This window comes from Corvus brachyrhynchos, unplaced genomic scaffold (assembly GCF_000691975.1).
Source record: "Corvus brachyrhynchos isolate BGI_N302 unplaced genomic scaffold, ASM69197v1 scaffold22, whole genome shotgun sequence".
Lineage (NCBI taxonomy): Eukaryota > Metazoa > Chordata > Aves > Passeriformes > Corvidae > Corvus > Corvus brachyrhynchos.
In genome coordinates this window covers 1,176,666-1,190,246 of record NW_008238355.1, presented here as the reverse complement: position 1 = coordinate 1,190,246, position 13,581 = coordinate 1,176,666, and the positions used below count along the sequence as shown (strand labels likewise).

The 13,581-nt window shown below is 35.2% G+C and overlaps 1 long non-coding RNA gene across 1 annotated transcript in view; it reads left to right on the top strand.

Annotated features, from left to right (window-relative positions):
• The first annotated feature begins 520 nt into the window (after positions 1-520).
• Positions 521-13,581, top strand: part of LOC108446980 — a 20,984-nt gene continuing 7,923 nt past the window's right edge. Inside the window, exons 1-2 of the long non-coding RNA XR_001862325.1 lie at positions 521-532; positions 13,306-13,309. This is a non-coding gene — a long non-coding RNA (uncharacterized LOC108446980). The remainder of the gene's footprint in view (positions 533-13,305; positions 13,310-13,581) is intronic.

Genomic DNA, 13,581 nt, shown 5'->3' with positions numbered 1-13,581 from the left:
ATGAGTGTCACTCAGTTGCCAATAAAGAATTTCACAGCTAGTGGTAGTGTTAATTTGGGCCAATTATGAGATCATTGACCTGCCTTGGCACTAATTTACCTCACATAATTTCAATCATGAAAATCTAGCTCTACTGAACATCTCATTTAGGAATGTCATTCTTGAATAAATCTTCATACAGTGGTGAATCAGTTTTGATGATATACTAAGAAGCATAAGGAAAGATGACTTTTTCCAATCAATCTCTTTAACATAATCTCATTATGCTACTTTGATTTATTTTCTGAGAAAAGAAAAAAAAACCCCAAAAAACAACAAATGCAACATCAGGAACAATTAATATTGAAAGCAGAAAATTATAAATGAAAATTTTAAAATGTAAGATTGTCATCCCTGCACCTGTTTTGAAAGAACAATCAATTTCTGCTGCTTATATGCATGACTGTCAAATGCAGCAAAATATAATAGAGGGCAAAGACCAGGAGAAGATTGGAACAGTAAGGACAGGCAGATCAAAGACTTTGGTTTTACTGTTCCTATAACAAATATTTGGGAGTGGAGGGGTTATTGTCAGAAAGGAGAAAAATTCCTTAATGCATTAATAATTTGCTATTCTCTTTATGCCCATTTAATAGGATCCTGCACACATATGAGACAGATCTAAGACCTTAGAAGACCTGTTGGTTAGGATGACTCAATTTGAATTGCATAAACTACTAGTTTACTAGTTCTTCTTCAGACTAGATTCTTTATTTACTGTTTACTTATGCAAGAGCTTGTATTCTGTATATAATTTCTCCTTAAGTATGCTACCTACAACCATCCTACTGTGACCTTGTAAAAAATACAAGGAAATGAAGAGATAGTGAAATTAAGAATTTTGTTAACAAAATTTGATTTTATTTAGTGTAAACAAATATGTAATATATATCAGAGTTAAATGTTAAGGTTCTTTTAAGAATACAAATAGAAGAGGTTTGATTAGATTTAATGCAAGGCTTTTAACTGGAGATTTTATTCTGGAGGGTGAACTCTCATTCTTCATTCCATAGAATAGCTTGAAGAATACCTTGAAATTTCAGACTCTGAAATATTTCACTTTACTTAAAATGTATGCTTCAAATTTGTTTGGATACAAGTTATATTTTTTTAGCAGATTTGTGCTCCTCTTTTTTTCCACACCTAAAGTTTCCCACTCCATAAGGCATTTATTTCTTTGACTTCTTTTTCTATGTTTTCTCTGGGAACATGAAGATAAATCCTGCAGTTTTCAAAATGCATTTACTTTTACTTCAAACTCTGCACATGGATTTAAGGAGTTCTCAATTCCAGTTTTAAAAAACAAACAGCTAAAGTCTAGGTTCTGATAAAATTACATTATATCTTTAAAAAGAGCATTTATATGACAGGGTTCTATTTAGCAGATTGCACAACATACAACCTTCCTAACAGGTCAAATGACAAAAGATTAAAAAATGGCTCTAGAGAACGTTGTAGAGAAAAAAGTGTACCACAGTGTATTCCATTAAGGATTGATGCTCAAGTATGCTTCCAGTGGGAAACTCAGAAACTCAAAGCATTACTGAAATATTCGGTCCATGACTTTTACACCATTTTTCCTTGGATTTAACAGCAAAGGGTTCTTCTTACTCAGAACTCACAATTTTGACAGGACAGAACACAGAAAATCCTTTCTGAATATTGAAGACTATCTCCTTCATCTCTACTGATGGAACTGTGGTTCTTTGAAAAATCTGGTGAAAAAATAGATGAAAACCCCTTTAAATTATAACTTTACAATCTGTTTTTAAATTTTTTTGAGTTTCAGATGACTATGAAACTTATTTCTCACCTGATTTAGAAAATGGATTATAAAGATGTAAGAAATAATCTGTTGAAATAACCATTGAGAGAAAAATGCAACTTCATTGTCTCAACTACATCAAGGTAATGACCTGTACTGTGAATTAGCTCAGAGGTATATAAACTGGTATAAAGAGCAAGCAGGGAAGAGGAACACCCATGTATTTTTTTTTTTTTTTTAAGAACAAAAAAATAAAGCAAAGTTACTGTTATAATTTTAAAAATGCATGTTTCCTTACTTTTTCGAGTCTGAGATGTTGTTCCAGGACTGCCTAGAGCATATCTTTGAAATGTAAGACCTAACATTCACTGTTATGATGAAATGAGACTTAGTTGTTACTCTACCTCTAAAAGTGGTTCACAACATACAAAAAATCTGAAAGGTAAATAGTGTTGTGAAAAAGGAAAGCTTAAATATGGGTGCACAAACTAGGTGCAGAGTCTGGATATGAAGGGCAACAAGAAAGGCTTATTTAAGTATACCAACAACTTTGCAAAGTGACGGAAAACATGGATCTGCTGCTGCATAGTTCAGGGGCACCACTGGAAAAGGACACAAGAGTCCTTGATGCCTGAGACCAGAGGGGAAATCTGGAGTGAAAAAGACTTGTCTTTGGTGAAGGAGGATCAAACTGGTAACATTTGCTTGAAGGGACAAAACCAGATCCATGGGAACTGGTAGATTGCACCCATGAGTGCCAGCTAATGTCATTTCAAGGTCACTCTCAATTATTTTTGAGAAGTTGTAGTTGCTGGGGAAAGTTCTTGAAGACTGGAAGAACTTGATATCCCTACAGTCTTCAAGAAGGGCAAGGAGACAGGATCCCTGGAATAAAGATAGATCAGATTTACTTTATTCACATGAATTTTGAATAGTTCTCTAAACGATTTCTGGTTTCCACTCCTATAGTGGTTTATCAGGGAAGGGGAAAGGGAAAGCGAAGTGAAATCCCAAGACTTTAGAAGTTCAACAGAATTAGAGATCCAATGAACTTTAGAAAGTAAGATTTGAAAGACCAGTGTATCCATTTGTTGCATAATTAATAGACAACTTGCAATTGCATGCAGAGTTGTTTTGCTGACTTAAATGATTTTGTTTATCAATTAATAATAAAAAAAAGAACCCTCCCCTTTCAGTTGTCTTTCTATCTACAAGCTCTTCATTTACTTGGCCTCTCACACAGCCAAGTTCACATTAAAATGAATTTTGTCACCTTTTAAATTTTCTTGCTATTACTTGCTACTGAGTTTTTGCATTTTTGCAGAAGTTCCAAATCGACTGGGCCATAATCCCTGAAATAGGCAAGGAATTTATTAAATATGAGGTCACTCACTCAAAATATACACAGATTTTATATAATTAGATGTTCAAAGAAACACATATATTTTTCCTCAGAAAAGCATGATTTTATGCCGAAGAAAAGTTAACATTACTTCAAAATCTCATTAATAATCAATTTGGTCTGATGAGATATATTCCACTGTTACTAGAGCGCTGAAAGAAAATAATTGTCCTGTGCACTTGAATTGTTTTCTAGAGGAAGGTGTAGTCAGCTCAGAATAGGACATTCTGCATTTGGTGAATGTGCCATTCCTCCTATGTGTCTGATAGCACCTACCTTTGCAGTGCTGTTTCTGATTAGTTTCCTCCCTCTGCCCTCTGAACAAAACTAAGCAAGATATTTCCTCCTAATTTTTAAAGTACATACAATTTTTAATACTTCTACTTTATAGGACTCCACAATTTAAAACTTTGCATTTAAACGTATCAGCTTTTTTTCCATCTTGCTACCCAGCCCTGTAATGATTTCTCATGTCCTGATTTGACTAAATTACTCTAAACTTGTTTCTTCCACAGTTCTTTCCTCTGCCTTAAAATATTTGTTCATAATGTTGGCCTTAAGATGCTCTTTTCCTCCTTCTCTGTTCACTTAACTCATATGATGATTCAAACAGTTTTTTCTTGATTTACAGCATCAAACTGCTGATTTTGATCTCACAGCTCTACATGTTTTCTATGAGACATATCAAAGATCTTCTTTTATCCCTCTTCCCTTCATTCTCATTTTTCACACACTTTTTATCTCTCTTTCCTCATCTGTTTGCTTTTTATTTTCTGGTTTCAGTTTGACTGGTGTGCATTATCTTTGCCTTGGAACATTGTCTGTATATATTGTTTACAGTAATTTTGTTTTCCATTTCAAAACAAGTTTTTTTGATAATCTATGCAAGTGGTTTATTCATCCTTTGTATTTGAGGTGTCTGTAACCTAAGGCTGTAGAGAGTGAATTATATTTTATGTGTCTAAAAAGATGTAATTTACCACCTTATGGTAAACCAAGTATATCTTCCTTTGATGAGGATGATTTCAAAAATACAGTGTTAACGTTTCCCCTTGACATGTCCTCTCAGGTAGTTTTAAGCTTATTTGTGAAAAGAGATTATTTACAACTTTAATGTTTGCTACGTAAACAGCTGCTGCCATTTTAGACATCTTTGAATTTTATTTTGGTCTTTAATAACCCACAAAACCCATCAACTTCCTTTTATAGATGGATGACCTAATCTAGTATTTTACCTTTGCAATAGTTCTTAGAAGCAAGAGAATCTTTTAAATATGTGGAAATGTAATTTTGTTTCAGACAGCAACATTTTTCTAATACCTAAAAATACATCAAAAAGCTTGTTGCAAACAGAAAGGTGGAATAAAAATCACTGTAAAATGTTCCATAAAATTAGACAAAGATTCTATAGTTAAGGCATTACAAAAAAAGAGGGAAAATTACTATTAAAATTTGGGGGTCCATGACAACTGCCAAACAAAATCACATTACATAGCATCAGTGGTAAAATCAAGAGATCTTGCTGAGCATAAATACTTGGTCTGCCAACAAGAGCCTTCGATGGTGACATTTTTTTAATATCAGACTGAAATATTTATTTCTTCTTAGAGCCCTTTGGATTTTTAAAAAGTATTTTAATTGCAAATGGAACAGAAATTCAAAGCCTGTTTTATGTTTTGAGTAAAAATGGAAAAGAAATACTCTACAAGTGATAATATTTAAGCAAAATTATGCTTCAGAGCTTAAAGTGTTCTCACTGCCTGCAGCACCATTTTTGTTCCATGCACAGGTCCCCTAACAAGCCATACTGAATCTTAGAGCTCAGATTTTCTCCTCTGAGCAGTGTTTCTGAAATATTGTAATATTTTTAAGATGTGTATCCTTGTTTTTATGAATTATCTGAAATTCTAGTTGAATCTTTTCCTTTCTCAGATCTTTAATTTTTACTCTGCCTTATGTGTCTGTATCATATAACATAAAATCATATAATCCATACAATCATTTAACATATAGTCATCAACATCAGTGAGACAAATGGCAGTCTTTTCTGTAAGTGAGAAATCTTCCTCATTCTAACAGAATTTGATGAGTTTATGTTTGCACATTATATTTATTGTATATTATATATGTACATTTATGCATCTTTATACAGAACTTATATTCAGCTAATATTATTTAGATATTATATCATCTGTATTTCTATCAAGACATAAAAGCATTCCTCAGTGTCTGGGGAATGAGGACACTAGATTTTCCATCTTGAGGCCAAGAAAATCTGCCTATGCAATATGTTTCCTTGTAATGATGGTGTGGCAAAAACACTTCCTTTGAGACCTACCAGTCTGTTAGCATTTGTCTGAATTTTTTCCCAGGACTCCTATTATACATATGTTGGCAAGAGAGCCTGTTAAGCATGATTTGAGAGCTGGAGAAATAGAATAGATTAAAGAATGTAGTTAGTAACCACATCATTTCTGAAGATTATCTCCTTCTGCAGGATCTTGGGGAATACCTGAATTTAGCAGAATGCTGATCCAAGCTTCCTGCCTTTTAGTAGGAAATCCAAGCCCACATCATAGCTGTGCATCTCTTTGAAAAAAATGAGAAGTCTTCAACAAGGGCTTAGTTTTTAAGTACAAATATAAAAATTTGTCACTTCATCCTTCATGATACTAAATACTTGAAAAGTTTGAAAGAAAGATGTTTCAGTTTTTCCTTAAGGTCATGATTTCTGCAGGCTTATATATAAGTATACCTTCTCCTTCAGTCTCAAAATGTATAATTTTTAAAATGGAAAGAGGTAAGATTATTAAATTTTATAAACTAGCTCTTATATTTAAACTTCCTTGTAGTATTTTTTAAAAAGTGAAAGAGTTCAGTATTTTGGCAGAACCTTGAAATCTGTGACCATAACTGGTTTAGTATTTTAGTTATTTTTTGGATGAGACACTTTGAGCATGGACAGGTTTGTAGAATGGCAAGACCCCAGAACAATTCAAGACTTTTGGACACCACCCAGTCCCTCCTCCTGCCCAAAGCAGGATCAGCTATGAAGTTGCAACAGTTTGCCCAGTCTTGTACTCACTGATTACTCACTTTATGTTTTCATCTATGTTCTCTGAATCCACTTCAATAGATATCTCTAGGTGTAGTGCTTGTTTATGGTTTTATGTTGTCATGACGATGATCTTCTTACATAAGAAGCCATAGGTACTTCCAAACCTTTCAGATTTCCAAGTTACTTCCTGATTCTTTGAAACAAATCCTGTATTAATTATGATATTTTGAAAAGAATTGTACATTAGAAATTGTTTTCAGCTGGTGATCTTGGCCTGCTTTTGGATGTTTAAATACAATACTGTTAAATATTCTCTGGGTTGGTTTTTTTGGTGTTTTTTTGTTTGGTTGTTAGTTTGGTTTGGGTTTTTTGTTGTTGGGTTTCTTTTTGGTTGTTTTGTTTTTTGTTTTTTTTTTAACAGTGAACTTACTGACCTGGAGTCCCCTGTGAAGATGAAGGAATAATAATTGACCAGCATTCGAATAAAGGGATTAAGAACTAAGAAGGACCAGATTGTGAGAAGTGATGAAGGTGAGGATGAAGATAAGGACAAACAGGTGTTTTAATGTCAGTACTGACAAGTACATGCGTGGGAACAGGAGTGAAAGAAATTATTTTAGCTACAACTTCTGTGGTTTCTTAAAGGAAGAAGGCAAGAATGGCACATGGAGGTGGGATAAAAAAGATATGATGAATAAAACTGTGTTTGAAACAAGTTTGATATGTGTAATTGTAAATGTTGAGATACCATCCACTGTTGTTAATTGCTGTTGATATGTGAAGATGAGTATTACTGAAAATTTAAATGACAACCCACCCCTGCCATACATTTTTAAATACTTGTACATAAAAGGAGACAATAAAATCAGATGAGGGGTGCTAGAACTATGGTAGAAAGTGACAAGAATGTTTCCTGAAAAGAGTGGTTACTGAGGAGTAATTTAGGTTACTGTTTTATTATATTATCTTTTATGATATTATTTTACTATATTATACTGATAACTAGGAGGTTAAGTATTAGTAAATGAAAGACTTTCAAAGCTGAAATTGTTTGTGCATTTACAGAAAAGAATGAACACAGCCTTATTCCATAGCCTGGAGTAAATGGAGATTGGATGTTTACGAATAAATAGTAGAAAATAATTTTTTAAATGGGTTTGGATACTTATGCATAGCCAGTACATAAAAAGCACAACCAAAGGACTCTTTCAGACAGTTGAACTGTTGGGCATTTCAGTGTGATGTGTTTCTATACAGGCATATCTTGCATATTGGGCTTCTTTGTCATTTTGAACACCTCCTCTGCCACCCTAAAGAGCCTTGGCAATGCTGTGTATTGGTGTGATCAGTTAGTTATTTTATAAAGTAACTTCATAAGATGTGCACTTTTTGTATGGGCACACATTTTTTTACAGGCATCTGCATTTATGATCTCCCGTTTTCCATGGGTGTTTCATTATGGTGTATGACCTAAACCACATAACACTGTGAAAGAAAATGCTGGCATAATGGAATGTTTTTGAAAAATCAGTTAAACAGATGTACCTTTAAAATGTTTTTTTTTGTCCATTAAACTTGCAAAAGACTCCTTTGAACCCATACCAAAGGGGTCTTTTCTCTTTCCCACAGCAATCTTAGTGAGCCCGTATTTAATGTCCTTATAAAAATTTAAATGTAATATCCTTCCTTTGTTATTTATACGAAACTGAAAAAAAAATAGTTTCCAACTAGCTGGGTTATCTTAGATACAAATTAAATTTGGATGGCTGACAAAATATCCTCGGAGAGCTCAGACACTTGCCAATAGGATTAAAGAAAATCTGCTTTCCTCAGAAATTTAGTGAAGAAGATAGTGGGAAACTAAAAGTCTGGAAATCAAAAATAGACTCTGTTGTGGAAAAAAAAAAAGTCTGTTAGCTTCCATTACTTCACCTACATATTACATTAATAGTCATTTATTTCAAGAAAATCAAATAGTTTAACATTGTGAAAGACATGAGTTATTAAAAACATCATGGCTCTAAGTGAAAAAGGCTCAGACTACATTTCGTAACCTAACCATCTTCATCTAAAGGCAGTTTGTTTTGAAGTCTAGATCCTGGCTACTCATGTATTGAGTTATTAATGATGACTTTTTTCCCTTCTGTCCATGATACGTGAAATAAGTGGTTGAACTGCACATTTTTTCCTCTTCTTAGAATTAATTGCTAGAGTTAATCAGGAAATTATTCAACTTGAATGATGCTATTTCTGAAATATGTTACTTTAATTAAGTAATTAAGTAAACCTTAATAATATCATTGTTTTCAGCATTACTTGAGAATCAAAAGCAATGACAGCCATCTCAGTCATATCTTGAGAATAGACAGATCTGTTTCTGTGTCTGTGAAGAACACTGTCCTCGGTTTTCACTTTGTTGTGTTACTGTTAGGAACACCATATGCTTGAAAGCCTAAATGAAATATCAGGAGAACAAAAATCTGCTGTATAGAGCCATCCTCTGTTTTCTCTCCATTCATTGAATCTTCCTGAGGACAAGTGATAAATCCACTTTTTTGGTGGATGCATACACTGGATGATTCAAACAGCACCATGAAAAAAGGGGAACTTGAGTGCTGTAGGAGGCCAGATTGATTTCCTCAGGTTTTGCAGATTGCACAGTGAGCACTTCAAAGAGTAGGTGGAAAAACATGCTTTTGCTTTACACAGAATGAAGAAACAGGTGAATCCTCCCTTCATCATTCTGCCCTGACGATTGCTTATAAAGAGACATCTGCATACCTTTTTCTCCAGAAACATGTGATTTCTATATTGACTCAGAACACACAATGCAGTTTAAAGTATATTTAAGATTAAGAGAAATGCTACATCATTAATAGGTGTAAATAGCAAATCAGTCTCTTGACAAAAAATTGGGAAAAATTATGATTTTGTTTTTGGTAAAGTTATACCTCTGATCAATACAGTAGCTTTTTTCACATTAATCCTGGAGAGGTTGGTGGGGATTTTTTTTAGATAAATGTCTTGAAATTACTGATGAGCTTAAAATCAGTGTGACATAAACTTTCTTTAAGTGCTGTTTCTAGTAATAGAAAAGAACATACATAAAAGGAAAAGGTGTAAAAACAGGTTTGATATTTTTCCCACTGATGTTTTAATTAAAAATTTAGCCACCAAATAAAATTCTGGAACAATTTAAACCATACTGGCCTCAGTGAATCCTAGGGGTTTTTTGTAGAGGAAACTGATGTGTACAAAACTTTATTTCAAGAAGATTTATAACTTCATTTTCAACAATGCGAAGTTAAAATAACCTCCTGAGTATAAGAAAATGCAGCTGTGTAAGATGAATACAAGTCCAAAATTCTTACGTATCTTACTAAACACTTCCACAGATAATCACTTAGAAGTCAGAAATACAAAAAAGTAATATTTGAACTGTTAAATATTATAAATAATTTTAGCACAATCATTCTCTGTCTAGTCAGTGTTCACTGATTCCCTTGACCAGGGACAGTGGCAATGGTTACATTCATAACTTGAGTGACAGCCACAGGGAATAGCTACAATAAACAGAAAAAACCCACAAACTTCCCTAATAATAGGATTTCTCTTACTTCATTGCTACTTAAAGACAGATTATAGTGAGGGTATGGAGCAGGTTATTTCCACACTAAGTATGTAAGAATAGGTATTCAAGGTCAGGAAACCTAATATCCTCTGTCTATAAATGTACATAATGAAAAGTGTAAGATCAAGAAAATGTATCTAATACTTCCTCACAGTGCCCTCCAAGCTGTAATGACAAGGGTTTTCTAAGCAAAGTCACTTCCTGTAGAGACTTTTGCTCCAGTGTCCCAAACTTTATGAGAATGAGTTCCACAGATTAAAATATTGCAAGGACGTATTCCTAATTTTTTTTCAGATATTTCACCTCCAGACTTTACAAGATACATGTCTAGTTCTCACATGGAAATCCTTTTCTGATTATTTTCTGAATGCTTTGCTCTGTTTTGTAGAGCAATATATTATTCTCTGATCATTTTTTCAAGGCAGAAGAGATTTAGTCTATTTAAATGTTTCCTTGCCTGGATGGTCTTCCATACTTCTTTCTAGTTTACTTCTATTCTTTTCCCAAATGCATTTTGGAATTTGCAAATGCGATACTTAAGACATAACTATGTGAATCAGTTTAAATTAATTCACATTGCATTTCATCTGTGTTTTACTGAACTGCGATGATTTTCCAAAATTCTTCCTTTATTCTTCACAGCAAATCTCAATCTTCATTTATCTGAATAGTATGATGAATTCAGTAAAATCCGTACCTTTATATTCTTGCCCTCTTTTCTATATAATTTATGAATGATTCTAATACTTAGATCCATGCACAGATTTCTATGAGATTTAGCTCTTCTTTGCTGTCTTTTCTAAACTGCACAAAGGTTAACAACCAGGAAGGACAAGTAAAAAAAAACTGTTATTTAAAAGGAGATTGAAGGTAGTCATAGATATACTATTGCCCAAGAATGTGATGAAAGTATATAGTCAATTTTACTGATGGATTTAAGAATGGACAAAGTAATATGCTTAGGTTTTTATAAAATAATTTATTAGAGTAGAATATTATGTTTATAAATACCAATATTTTATAGTGTAAATGTATTACAGCAGAAGATGTAAAATGCATACTTCAGTATAATGTAATTACTGTAGGGATCAGTGCTTAATCTTGGTTTATTGTAGTTTTCTTATCAGTGGTCTAGGAGTAAATGTGAGTCTAAAAATATTTACAGTGATGCAAAACGTGACAGAATAATAAATATTTTTCTCACATACTGCAGTCTATATAGTAAAACAGCAATAGAGAAGATATCCTGGTTTCATCTAGGACAGAGTTAATTTTCCTCTCAGTAGCAGGCACAGTTCTGTGGTTTGGGTTTAACATGAAAATAATGGTAAGACACTGACGTTTTTGCAGCTGCTGAGCAGTGCTGTTCAATGTCTCATGCTCTGCCAGTGAGTAGGTGCAAAAGAATCTGCTAAGGCGCACAGCTGAGACAGCTGGTATGAGCTGGTCAAAGGGATGCTCCACACTGTGGTGTGGAACATCACACACAGTAATAAACTGGGGGGAGTTGGCCAGGACAGGTGGATCACTTCTAGGGGATGGGCTGGGCACCAATCAACAGGGGCATGAACAACTGTATTGTGCATCACTTGGTTTTTTTCAGCTTGATCTCTTTCTCACTCTCCATTATTATTATTACTAGTAGTAGTAGTAGTAGCTATAGTAGTAGTGGTAGTATTACTATTGCTATTCTTTTTACTATTATTATTATTGTCTTTAACTTCTTTCAATTAATAAACTGTTCCTAGCTAAACCCATGAGTTTTACCATTTTTTTTCCTTTACGCTCCTTCCCTACCAGAGGTGGGGGAAGAGTAGTGACTATGTCGTACTTAGTTGCCAGCTGGTGTTGAGACACAAAAGAGGAACATGAGGTCCTTTGCGAGTCTGATTAGAGATGCTGGAAGCATGGAGGAAACTGTAGCTGTCTAGCAGTTTAAAGAGTACTCACCTCTGGCATCCACTGCTTGAAAAGCACATGGAAAATTAAGGTGACTCTAATTAAAAGTTACAAAATCACTTGAAAGCTAGAAAAACTATAACATAAAGTAAGATGCTTGATGTTTGACTGCCATGTGTCTCTGTCCCTGCTGTAGAGAGACAGAGATTTGTTTAGTTGGTATTCCAAATGCAGGAACAACAGGTGATTATTTGGATGATTAGCTAATAAGCACTGCTGAATAAAAAAAATATTGCCTAGCACTCAGTGTCATATTAATGCATCCATGTATTTGTGGGTGTTAAATTTTATTTCCCTATATTTTATTTACAGTACTATAAATAGCAAAAGAGCAGCTTAGAAATCAGATGTTCTGAACATGTCTCAAGGTGTGCATCCAGTATTCTGCTTGCTTTCTGAAACCTTGCCATAAAGGTTGATAGGCCAGCCCAGTCTACAAATAGGTAGCTGATGAGAACTTCATAGAAAATGTTTAATCTAAATGTGAGAGCCAACGTTTGCTGAAGAATTATATAAGTAACTTGCAGAGAATGAGATATCACTCTTCTGAAGAATCCTGGTTTTTAGGATGAGTCGGTTAGTGAGGTACATAGTGACAGCAGTAATATCAGTGACAACCATAGTAAATTCTGGGGCGAAACACCTGAAGGAGTTAGGCAGGGAGTTTCTACAATCAGGGAAGCCCAGGAGAGACCTGGCAGGATCCAGCAGCTCTAATGAACAAGGCTCATATGATGAGGGCCTTGCCAGAGCAACTGTGGGAAACAGTACAAGATTTTCTGGCTGATTCAACCATCTGATTATTGTCCACGCAGATCAGCAGAGATGAGCTTGAGGAGAGAAATTCCAGGGCAAGCAAAAAGGACTCAGGACACTAGGAGGACTGGTTGAAGGGACAGGAGCACAGATGGTGGTTTTTTCTCAATTCCTTTGGTAGCAGGGACGAATGCTAAAAGAAACAGGAGAACCCACATGATCTTCATGGTTTAAAGACTGGTACCATAACTAAAATCCTGGCTTTTTCAATTATGAGGTGATTTATATGGTACCAGGTCTGCTGGAGACAGATGAGGTTTGCCTGTCTAAAAGGGGGGAAAGGTTTCCAGCCCGTGAGTAGGCAGACCTGATTAAGAGGGCTTTAAACTGGGTTAGAAGGGGGAAGAGGATAAAGCCAGGCTCACTAGAGATGAGCCTGGGGGTGGCAAGCCAGAGCTGTGGGTGTCAATGGACAACCCAGCAGAAGCACACCTACACCAATGCACACAGTATGGATAACAAACAGGAGGAGCTGGAAACTGCTGTGCAGCAGGAAAGAAATTATGTATTTGCCATTATGGAAATGTGATGGGATAACTCCCATGATTGAAGTGTTCCCATGATGGCTATAAGCTCTTCAGAAGGAACGGGCGGGGAAGCAGAGGCGGTGGGGTGTGTGTGAGGAGCCAATTCAGTTTTGTTACGCCTCAACAATGGCTGTCAGAGGCATGTGGAGGAGTGGCGCACATGTGCCAGGTGCAGGAGGCAGCTAGAAGAAGCCTTGTCTCTGGGGTGACTTCGCCTGGCAACACCTCCCATGAGGCAGGCAGTAGGAGACACTGTGGAGGGGCTTCTCCGATCAGGTTGCAAAGAGGTCTCCACCAATGGACGGCAAAGAAAGGTTGGACTGGGCCAATGGTTCCCTGTCCTCGAGCAGACTTTGGGAGGGGCCGGGGGTATAACAACCGACT